Below are 12,704 nucleotides of genomic sequence, written 5' to 3' on the forward strand. Positions count from 1 at the left end.
AGGTGACCAGTGTTTCTGGAATAGAAGGCTGCTTTATGTGCAGCTAGGTTCTTGTTCCAACCCTGCATTTGTCTTAATTGGAGAAGTTGAATCAGGTGTGTTAGTGCTGGGTTCAAACAAATTATGCACACTGTGTGGTACTCCATGTCTAAGATTGGTCACCTTAAGTTATGCTGTGTTCATAACCAAGTTGGAAGGTAGTAAGATGCATTCACATGCTGGGAACCTATTGAGAAACATTGATTGGATAATGGCCAACGAACTGCGCCAACCATAACTAAAAGTACAGCTGCCATGCTTGTAAACAAATTAGTGTTCAAAAACCACATTCATTTACTGAACAAAAATACAGACGCAACATGTAAAATTGTTGGTCCCATTTTTCATGAGCTGAAATAAAAGATCCCTAAAATTTTCCATACGCACTAAAAGCTTTTTTCTCTTAGATGTTGTGCACAAATTTGTTTACGTCTGTTATTAATGAGCATTTCTCCTTTGCCAAGATAATCCATCCACCTGACAAGTGTGGAATATCAAAATGCTGATTAGACAGCATGATCATTACACAGGTGTACCTTGTGCTGGGGACAAAAAGCCACTCTAAAATGTGCAGTTTTGTCACACAACACAATGTCTCAAGTTTTGAGGGAGCGTGCAATTGACTGCAGGAATGCCCACTGTTGTGACTTGACTTTAACATTAATCTGAAGACAGTTAATTAGATAAATAACAATGTTTAATTGTTACCCGCTTTAAATGAATCATGTAACAATTAACTCATTAGGATCTGGGGCACCACGAGAGGGATTCTTTAATGAGTTACCATCTACTGAATTAAACTCTAAAAGGTCTTTATCACATCTATAAACAGTCAACTTATCAATCATAACCTCATATCATCATTCTGAACAGTTATAACCTTGCATCTGCAAGAACCTGAGCCTTACTTATGGTTCAGTACTACACAAATTGGTTTATTTATTTACTAGCTAATTAAGTGGGAACACAGGATAAACATACACACTCTGCACTGGTTATTGACTGGAGACGTAATACGCTGAAAACAGGTCCCTAACGGGCAACAACATTGATGCTTGTTAAAGAAGCAAGGGACAGAGACACTTAACATTGGTACATTCAGAAACTACTCTCACCTACAGTATCCATATACCTTGCACACGAACCGCCGCCAGCTTTGAGTAAGAAATCAAGAATGTATTTACATAAAATGCCTAGGTTCGCCGGGGGTCTCTCAGTGAACAGGGCCACCATGGAAAGGGGGTTGGGCCTTTTCGCGGCACGCTTGCAAGGCTTTGATTGTCCAAAATGGTTCCAAAAAGTCTTCTATTATTGTCCTTCTTTGTAGTTCTCCGGTATCAGGTGACTTGTTGTGTAGTCCTGAACAGAACTACATAGTTGACTTTCCTTCTATTCACTCTGTAAGAAGCATCTTTGAAGATAGGCTAGCCAGCCGTATTGATGGTTTGAGCAGAGTAACAGGATGTACATACTTAAATTCGCTTTCGAAGATACTTTTTTAGGACTGCTAATCAGCCTTACCAGTGATCGTCCGGGAGGTGAGTTTATCGTCTCCACCTCGTTGAGATTCAAAGTTCAAATCACTTTAAACTTTCTGGTCTAATGTGTGTTTTTTCTTAACCCATCATTTATACAGATTGCTCGAAATGGGAGGTTCCGGCCGGCTGACATGCTCTCTGATCTCACTTCGGCGCGGTGACTACTCACTGTGCAAAGTTTATGGAAAACAATTATCTCTTATAGCTTCTCAAATCACATTCCTCTCTTAACAAAAACACACATTTTTTATATTGCATGCAAAAACTGGAAACTTCGTATATGTAGTGGGTATACTTTCCAAGTTACATTTTTCCTTTCTAAAATTTTTAATGACATCACAAAATGACAGTGTTCTATAGGTCGTCTCTGACCTTTCAATAGCAAAAAGTCTGTTGTATCAAAGAACATTCCTTTGGTGAATCTTGAGAGGGCAGTCCTGAATCTTCTCCCCTTGATGTACAACAGGGCGTGAGTTGTTAATCCTCGCTAGTTCCTCTACGGGTGAAAGGGGATCTGATTGAAGTTATTCATTGCAAACCTGATATGACCTATTTGGATTCTCGTTGACAGTCATGACACCACCAGAGTTGTTACCAGAGAATGTCATGTTAATTTCTCTACAATAATCCACTTCCAACATCCTTTTAGAGAATTTGTTAGTACATCCAACTGACCTCACAACTGTAGACCACGTGTATTGCGCCGTGTGGGCGAGCGGTTTGCTGACATCAACGTTGTGAATGCAGTGCCGCATGGTCGGGATATGGTATGGGCAGGCACTAGCTACAGACAACGAGCACAATTGAATTTTATCGATGGCAATTTGAATGCACGGGATCTGTACACAATTCCTGGATGCTGAAAATGTCCCAGATCAAATCACATTTTATGGCATAGTGAAATGCTTGTGTTCCTAGCTCCAACAGCGCAGTAATACCTAACAATACATAATACACACATCTAAAAGTAGAAGAATGGAATGGCATTGACTAAAATACAATAGAATACAGTATATTCATATGAGATGAGTAAAGCAGTATGTAAACATTATTAAAGTGACTAGTGTTCCATTATTAAAGTGACCAGTGATTCTATGTATATAAGGTGCAGGGTTGAGTAACTGGGTGGTAGCCAGCTATTTAACAGTCTGATTGCCTTCAGATAGAAGCTGTTTTTCAGTCTCTCGGTCCCAGCTTTGTTGCACCTATACTGACCTCGCCTTCTGGATGATAACAGGGTGAACAGACCGTGGCTCCGGTGGTTGATGTCTTTGATGATCATTTTGGCCTTCCTGTGACATTGGGTGCTGCAGGTGTCCTGGAGGGCGGACAGACCGCACCACCCTCTGGAGAGCCTTGCCGTTGTGGGCTGTAAAGTTGCTGTACCAGCTGGTGATACAGCCCGACAGGATGCTCTCAATTGTGCATCTGGGGTGTGAGGGTCTTAGTTCTTCTATGGCCTTATTCACCAGACATGTCACCCATGGAGCATGTTTGGGATGCTCTAAATCGACTTGTACGACATTGTTCCAGTTCCCGCAAATATCCAGCAACTTCGCACAGCCATTGAAGAGGAGTGGGACAACATTCCACAGGCCACAATCAACAGCCTGAACAACTTTAAGGTATCTGTGACCAACAGATGCATATCTGTATTGCCAGTCATGTGAAGTCCATAGAGCAGGTCCTAATGAATGTATTTAAATTCACTGATTTCCTTATATGAACTGTAACTGAGTAAAAATGTTAAAATTGTTCCATGTTGCATTTATATTTTTGTTCAGTATAGATTACCTTTTATAATGTTTTGTTGTTGCATTTCACTGCATAAAATGCTGTTATCGAGGTAATTTCCCTAGTAGGTGACGTCAGAGCTCAGCATGTGGGAGACGTCAGAGCTGAGGGATGATAGACGAGTTTCCCACTAGTAATTACCAGTTGGAGGGCTGTTCAACTGGATTTTTCCCAGTCGTATGTGGTAAATACCACCTCACTTGGTTATGAATGTAGCATTATATACAGCCTATTTTTCACGTACCTGTTTGAAACCTAAGCACCTGAGGTAGTAGGTATGGTCCTATTAAACCATGACACAGATGGCTCCTACTGCTGGTTATATTCATACCAAACCATAGCCAGTCATAATCAGTGAGTTACATCGACCAAGCCAAGGCACTGAAACAGGAAACACTTTGCATTCTTTCTGCTTGGTGTCATGTTGTTCACTACCCTGGCCAATCTTCACTACACACAGAGAGACCAATTATCAAGTCTACCTCAGGCACAATCAGTGGTGCCAGCACCCTATCACAGAGGTTGCGGTTTAGATGCAAACACTTGGACATATACAGGGCATTTTAATCTACAAAAAACGAATGAAGTCATGGATTTAGACCTGAGGTTGTAGTTTGAGGTTGTTTCCAAGTAAGCCCATATTACTGACCTCGCTAGTAGAGTTCTTCTTACAATGCTACTGTAAGTCCATCAGTGGCCTGGCAATATCCAGGTAGACCCAATATTCATCCATTGCTCTTGTCATGTTCATACTCCATTCAATGGAAGGGCATTGTGTTTGTGATAACAGACAATGGTAATTGCATGTGAAGTGTTAACAACACCACTTTGGTTTTTGACTTTCCCTTTCCACAGCTGAAGAGGATGCAGATAAGTTGAACTTGAGATCATTTGCATAATTCAGGTAATTATCTCCTGTTTTCCAGGTAATAGAGGACAGGGACAGTCTTTGGGGAATAGTGGTCATCTGTCTGAACGGGCGCCAGTCAAGGCGTTTGCTAACTTTCTCCACAGTTTAAAGACTATAACTTGCATTTAAGCTTCAAAGCTGTGAATTTGTTCCCCGAGGCGTTCTGACAGAGTGGAGCACATTTTGGTGTGATGGTCTAATTTGATTGATTGCAGTCATACCTTGGCATGTTTTGTGTGATTGTATGTGGTCTCATACCTTAACCTCTTTACCAGCATCTCTTTCCCGAAAGGCTTTACATAGAAACATCAAGGCATAACCCTTGTTGCTAAGCTAAAGCTGAGTTCATGACAAGGCACAACAGAGAGAGAGAGGTGGAAAACAAGGTTGTTGAAGACCAGATGGTCTAGTGGAAAATGTATGTGTTGTAAAGTGACAGAGTGGCTGGGCTGCAGCTGGGGATGACGAGAAGGGGGAGAGGGCTATTTACACAATGGTAAATCCATTCTCCAGCACAGATTGAAGGAGACACTGCAACAGAGACTGGGGAGGAGGAACTGCCTCTAAACAACAGTCTGGTTACTTTACTTTAATGTATGTTTATTTCCATTCATTTGAGAAATTATGTATTTAAATGAAAGCGATTGTTTGTGGATAAAAACACTTGGAAAATTCTCTGAGTTTTCATTAAACAACAAGGCTTTGAGAGAGTATTGGGCAAACTTCAAGCATTATCAAGCCTTGATTTTACAGTTTTGTCTTAGTGGTATTCACTTGTAAATGACTAATTACCTAGCTTTGTATTTTAACCTTTATTTATTAACTAGGCAAGTCAGTTAAGAACAAATTCTTATTTACAATGATGGCTTACCCCGGCCAAACCCGGACGACGCTGGGCCAATTGTGCGCCACCCTATGGGACTCCCAATGACGGCCTTTTGTGATACAGCCTTGGAATCGAACCAAGGTGTCTGTAGTGACACCTCTAGCACTGAGAAGCAGTGCCTTAGACCGCTGCACCACTCGGAAGTCAACACAATTGGTAAGTAATAGGTAGAAAATAGTGTTTTTTATTTCAATGAATCACAAAGAAAAGTAAAATGTAACCCAATAATTAGAATTTAAATCACCACAGTGTACACCTGTGTTCTGATCTCTGTTCCCCTTCCTCTCCCTGCAGTGACCATGCAGACGGACAGTGGTGTTCCTGATTGTGGCTGGACTGGTGGACCTGAGCTTCACCCAGCACTCCAGTGCCCTCCAGTGGCTCAGCTACCTGCGAAGCCGCTGCCACCCCTCGTCCATGTGGGCCGAGCAGCTGGACGTTGACTGCCCCCTAGAGTGTGACTGCCTGGCCAGCTTCCCCGTAGCCATGTACTGCCACAGCCACAATATACAGCACGTCCCGTATGTCCCCTCCCACATGAAGTACGTCTACCTGCAGTGCAACTAGATCACAAGCATCCAGGATGGGGTCTTTGACAAGCCACCAGCCTCGTCTGGGTCATCTTGCACCAGAACCAGCTCAGCTCTCACAAGGTCGGCAAGAACGTCTTCAGCAAGCTCGCCTGTACTTGGATAACAACTAGATGGCCCGCATGCCCGTGAACCTACCCAAGTCCATCAAGGATCTACGCATGGGTCACAACAAGAATTCCAAGATCCATGTTTGAGGGGATGACCTACCTCACTTACTTCCATCTCCATGCCAACACCGTTGAAGAGGTCAGGGGGCTTTCAAGGGACTCAAGTCTCTGACTACTGGATATGAGGAAAAACAAACTGAAGAAGATTCCAGATAACCTCCCTCAGGTGTTGCATCAGCTCTACCTGGAGTTTAATGACATAGCAAGCGTCCCTGTGAACTTCCTCACTACGTATCCCAAGCTGCAGATTGTCAGGCTGGCCCATAACAAGTTGACTGACAGAGGGATTCCTCCCAACACGTTCAATGTCAGCGGTCTGGTGGAGCTGGACCTTTCCCACAACAAACTGGAGAAGATTCCCACCATCAGCAAGAGAACCTCTACCTTCAGGCTAACCAGAGAAGGAAGTGTCTGTTATTCCCATCGTGATATTCTGTGTGTAGCTTTCACTTTCTGTATAATGCCATATAAAGTGGACATGTCGATCTGATCCTGGTTTGTGTTGTACAGTAACAGTTTGATTATGGTAATGTAGTTGAATAAATATCATGTAGTTGTGGTCGAATGGGTTAAAAGATTATACACCTGAAAAAGTACTAAATTGAATTTCACTATATAGTTGGCCAAGGAGGTGGCTATTGTTTATTGTTTTCAACTTTTAGATTTTCATTTGTATGTCAAGTGAGAGAGAAAAACCAAAAAACAATCCCAAACATTGCTGTTAGGGAGGTATTCAAGAGGAAATTGTCAATAAACTGTGCCTTCTCCCTCTCCTCCTGTCAGAGTTCTTCCTGGGCTTTTTCTGTAACCCTACCTACCCACTACCATCTACCATTATTGGTTGCATTACAATTCCAGAAGTATGTAGCCTACTTGGTCGCTCCTTTTTTTTTTTTTTCACCTTTATTTAACCAGGTAGGCCAGTTGAGAACAAGTTGTCATTTACAACTGCGACCTGGAGTGATAGATGTGCATATTATGATGTGCAAATAGAGATACTGGGGTGCAAAAGAGCAAGAGGGTAAGTAATAATATGGGGATGAGGTAGTCGGGTGTTCTATTTACAGGTTGGTTGTGTACAGGTACAGTGATCGGTAAGCTGCTCTGACAGCTGATGCTTAAGGTTAGAGAGGGAGATATAAGACTCCAGCTTCAGAGATTTTTGCAATTCGTTCCAGTCATTGGCAGCAGAGAACTGGAAGGAAAGGCTGCCAAAGGAAGTGTTGGCTTTGGGGATGACCAGTGCAATATACCTGCTGGAGCGTGTGCTACGGGTGGGTGTTTCTATGGTGACCAGTGAGCTGAGATAAGGCGGGGCTTTACCTAGCAAAGACTTATAGATGACCTGGAGCAAGTGGGTTTGCCGATGGATATGTAGTGAGGACCAGCCAACAAGAGCATACAGGTCACAGTGGTGGGTAGTATATGGGGCTGGCACTGTGATAGACTCCATCCAGTTTGCTGAGTAGAGTGTTGGAGGCTATTTTGTAAATTACATCGCCGAAGTCCCCTTGAACGGGGTATGGTAGTAGGTGCCAGGTCCACTGGTTTATGTCAAGAACTGCAATGCTGCTTAGTTTTTCATGCTCAACAGTTTTCCGTGTGTATTAACAATGGTCCACCGCCCAAAGGACATCTAGACAACTTTACACAACTGTGGGAAACATTGGAATCAACATGGGCTAGCATCCTTGTGGAATGCTTTCGACACCTTGCACAATCCATACCCAACGAATTGAAGCTGTTCAGAGAGGTGCAACTCAATATTAGAAAGGAGTCCTTAATGTTTTGTGCAATCAGTGTATATCATTATGTATGGGGGTAAATTGGTATTAAAATATTTTTTGGTTGTTGTATCAAAGTACCATTGGACAATGCTCAATGCAGTAGTCAATGTTTATTATATGTTACTTACCTTGTTTTCTGTTTTGCTGTCTTTTTGGCTACCACTAAAGCTGTCATAAATAATGTGAAATTCACGAATGATTGAAGCTTTTGTGCTTTGCTACATACGCAGTACAGTCATTCTCTCTCTAAGCTGCTCTCAAGGTGCACAGATAACGTTTCCATTCCCCTGCTCAGACATTGCATGCATGCTATGTCATCGACTGACAGATTGCTATAACATATGATGTGGTTAGCTGATAGGTAAAATACCTATCCAGATGTAATAAGATCTGGTATGCGTTAGCAACACCTTGGCAGAGGAATGCGCCCAACATTTTAGTGCCACTTTATTGGAACTAACTGCCTTTGACTTGCCGTGCCCTTTGTGCTACTGTCAGGACCGAATCCTAACTTGAGAAATATGTGCATAACTTTCTGTTCTGATAAATCATGTGTTGGTGTCAACGAGAGATTTATCCTGAGTTTTTTGCAGTCATGTTTATCTAGGATCAGCCCTCAGTGTTTTGCTTCCCTCATGTGGAACAAAGTCGTATTAGACAAGTAAGTACATTGTACCCATTGCTTGTGCAGTTAGTGAAAGTAATGGATTCAATAGATATGTGAATGTGATATGTCTCAGTACTACATATGTAATGATGGATAATCAGAAACTGACAAAGACCATGTTTGGATCTGAAAGTAGCTAAATAATTACACACATTTTAAAGCCTGACCAACCAGTTGAAAACTTGTTACGGCTGGGGGTTCCGCTAGCGGAACGTTTCGACAACATCCGGTGAAACTGCAGAGCGCGAAATTCAAAAAACATTATTAGAAATATTTAACTTTCATACAATCACAAGTGCAATAGACCAAATTAAAGCTAAACCTCTTCTTAATCCAGCCACCGTGTCCGATTTCAAAAAGGCTTTACGGCGAAAGCAAACCATGCGATTATCTGAGGACAGCACCCCATCAAACAAACACATGACAATCATATTTCAACCCGCCACGCGCGACACAAAACTCAGAAATAACGATATAATTCATGCCTTACCTTTGAAGATCTTCTTCTGTTGGCACTTCAATATGTCCCATAAACATCACAAATGGTCCTTTTGTTCGATTAATTCCGTCGTTATATCTCCAAAATGTCCATTTATTTGGCACGTTTGATTCAGAAAAATACCGGTTCCAACATGACTACAAATGTTCTAATAAGTTACCTGTAAACTTTTGTTTGAAATGTTTGGACACTTTCCTAATCCAACGTTAGGTATTTTAAAACGTAAATAATTGATCAAATTTAAGACGGGATAAACTGTGTTCAATAGCAGATAAAATGAAAGTGGAGCGAGCTCCAGGTCACGCGCCCAAAACAAAACAGTCCACTTGGCTATACACCCAGAAAGGAAAGGGCTACTTCTTCATTTCTCAAAAGAAAACATCAACCAATTTCTAGACTGTTGACATCTAGTGGAAGCCATAGGAACTGCAACCAGATGCCTCAGAAATCTAGATTCACATAGAAAACCAATTGAAAACACAGTCACCTCAACAACAACAAAAAATCCTGGATGGTTTGTCCTCGGGGTTTCACCTGCCAAATAAGTTCTGTTATACTCACAGACATCATCTTAACAGTTTTAGAAACTTTAGAGTGTTTCCTATCCAAATCGACCAATTATATGCATATCCTAGCTTCTGGGCCTGAGAAGCAGGCAGTTTACTTTGGGCACGCTTTTCATCCGGACGTGAAAATACCGCCCTCTAGCCCAAAGAGGTTTTAATGCAATTAAACAGTGTTTACTAGATTCACATAGAAAGAAAAAACAAATGTTTTTTTGCCAGCTCATCATTTGCAGGACTCAAAACCAGCCCCATGTTCCTCCTTTGCCTTCTCCCTCCTGTTTCACCTTAAAGCGCTCACTCCAGAAAGTGCTTATCTTATTCTGGGGCCAATTTTCACATATTTGAACTAAATCATATTGGGACATCTGTCAAAGGCTCCTCTTTTCATCTTAAACAGCTGCCTTTAATCATCCCTAACAGACAGCAGCTCCATCGAGTCATGGGAATGCTTTCCCTCTTCTCGTAACGGAGCAGGAAGGGAGAGATTATTGACACATTATGCAACTCATACCATGGCATCCACACCAGGGTTAGGCTCAATTCAGAATTGAATTGAGAATGTTTCATAAATTCCAATTAAATTCTTGAATTTTAATTGAATTTGAAGTGAAGTACTAAACAGAATACACAATTGCAATTCAAATTTTAATGAAAGGAAAATGCCTCTTCTATATTAGGTTTAATCTATACAAATATACTGTATATCTTGTACATAAAAGCTCATACATGTTGTTATATACGAGCATATCAAATATTGTTGAAACAATTGATTTTCAGGTTCAGATTTTTCTTAAAATGAATGCTCAAGGAAAACAAAACATTATCATTGATTTCCCAGAATGCATTAGTTTTACCTTTTAAATTGATGCCTTCAAAAATATACCAAACTAAATGGTTGTTAGGAATATAATTGACTATTCTAAGCACTAAGGTTAATTAAAAGAGTATATAAACATTGTTTCCAGAGGAAAGTGATATATTCTTTGGTATCTGGAAGTGTGAACTGTCAGATTCAATGAAACTCATGTTCTATGACTGAGGGGAATTTATTTGAATTGCACTGAATTAAAATGTACTTCCTGTCATTCAAATTCTACATCCTGTGGGGTGTGGCCAATTCAATTCCAATTTCAACTCATGAGTTGAATGGGAGTCAATTCCAAAATTCTGAATTGAGCCCAAACCTGATCGACACTGAGGATATGTTATACACTTGTAGAATGTTATGGAGAATTAAAACACATTTTGGCTTCCTTAAAACGAATTCAGGGAAAAGCTAGTGCCAGTAGACCAACACCACTGCTAGCCTGTGTATTGTCTACGAGAAGTGTTAACTGATAAAAAATGCAAGGGTGGTTTCAGTCTTCCCCTGACGGAATGGCAGAGCTTTTGATATCTGATGCATCTGGATTGATGGAATTATTGTTATCATAACTGCTATTACACTCGACACTCAACCCTAAGCCTAATATGTTTCCCAAATATTTATAGATGCAGTTAATTATATACCAGAGTTGAGAGTGCTTTAACGATTCTGACAATTGGAGGGATGCAGATTGACTCAGTTCAATAGCTCAGACTTGAACTCCTCCCAAAGTAATGACAAGCAAATTAGTATCAGTTTGCAGAGTAATATCCATCATTGCTATCCAGGTGCAGGGTCGGAATATGTCATAATGTCTAGGCATTCCAGGTGTTTTAATGTGTTTCTCTCAAACCAAAGATCTGATAAGATTTGTCTTGATAAACAGATAGGCCTGCATGTTGTTGAATTCGTTTTCCCATGTTAGAGACAATATCAGCAACAATGAAACCCCTCTAAATTAAATGTATGCATATTTAAATGAATTACAGTGATTGCTGATCATGTGTTATTTGAGACCTTCTGTAATGCTGATCCGAGGTCAGTATTTATTCTAGGATAACTGTATAGTAACAACAGAATAAGTTTTCTAGGCCCAGGGTGTAGTAAACAGCTGTATTAGTTGGTAGGCCTACAAGTAGACTTAAACGTTTTTAAATAAACTCAGCAAAAAAAGAAACGTCCCTTTTTCAGGACCTTGTCTTTCAAAGATAATTTGTAAAAATCCAAATTGCTTCACAGATCTTCATTGTAAAGGGTTTAAACACTGTTTCCCATGCTTGTTCAATGAACCATAATCAATTAATGAACATGCACCTGTGGAACGGTCGTTAAGACACTAACAGCTTACAGACGGTAGGCAATTAAGATCACAGTTATGAAAACTTAGGACACTAAAGAGGCCTTTCTACTCACTCTGGAAAAACACAAAAAGAATGATGATCAGCGTCCCTGCTCATATGCGTGAACATGCCTTAGGCGTGCTGCAAGGAGGCATGAGGACTGCAGATGTGGCCAGGGCAATAAATTGCAATGTCCGTACTGTGAGACGCCTAAGACAGCGCTACAGGGAGACAAGATGGACAGCTGATCGTCCTCGCAGTGGCAGACCACGTGTAACAACACCTGCACAGGATCGGTGCATCCGAACATCACACCTACGGGACAGGTACAGGATGGCAACAACAACTGCCTGAGTTACATCCGTCATGGTCTGGGGCAGTGTGTCACAGCATCATCAGACTGAGCTTGTTGTCATTGCAGGCAATCTCAACGCTGTGCATTTCAGGGAAGACATCCTCCTCCCTCATGTGGTACCCTTCCTGCAGGCTCATCCTGACATGACCCTCCAGCATTACAATGCCACCAGCCATACTGCTCATTCTGTGCGTGATTTCCTGCAAGACAGGAATGTCAGTGTTCTGCCATGGCCAGTGAAGTGCCCGGATCTCAATCCCATTGAGCACGTCTGGGACCTGTTGGATCGGAGGGTCAGGGCTAGGGCCATTCCCCCCAGAAATGTCCGGGAACTTGCAGGTGCCTTGGTGGAAGAGTGGGGTAACATCTCACAGCAAGAACTGGCAAATTTGGTGCAGTCCATGAGGAGGAGATGCACTGCAGTACTTAATGCAGCTGGAGGCCACACCAGATAACTGTTACTTTTGATTTTGACCCCCCCTTTGATCAGCGAGACGTTATTCAATTTCTGTTAGTCACATGTCTGTGGAACTTGTTCAGTTTATGTCTCAGTTGTTGAATCTTGTTATGTTCATACAAATATTTACACATGTTAAGTTTGCTGAAAATAAACGCAGTTGACAATGAGAGAACGTTTCTTTTTTTGCTGAGTTTATGTAACGAAGTGGTGAGAAAAAAATAATATACTGGCTATGAAA

General features: G+C 41.4%; 1 pseudogene; it reads left to right on the forward strand.

The window, feature by feature from the left end:
- Positions 1 to 3,457: 3,457 nt before the first annotated feature.
- On the forward strand, positions 3,458 to 6,618 carry LOC106566677 (fibromodulin-like; annotated as a pseudogene).
- The last annotated feature ends 6,086 nt before the right edge of the window (positions 6,619 to 12,704 follow it).

This window comes from Salmo salar, chromosome ssa13 (assembly GCF_905237065.1).
Source record: "Salmo salar chromosome ssa13, Ssal_v3.1, whole genome shotgun sequence".
Taxonomy (NCBI): domain Eukaryota; kingdom Metazoa; phylum Chordata; class Actinopteri; order Salmoniformes; family Salmonidae; genus Salmo; species Salmo salar.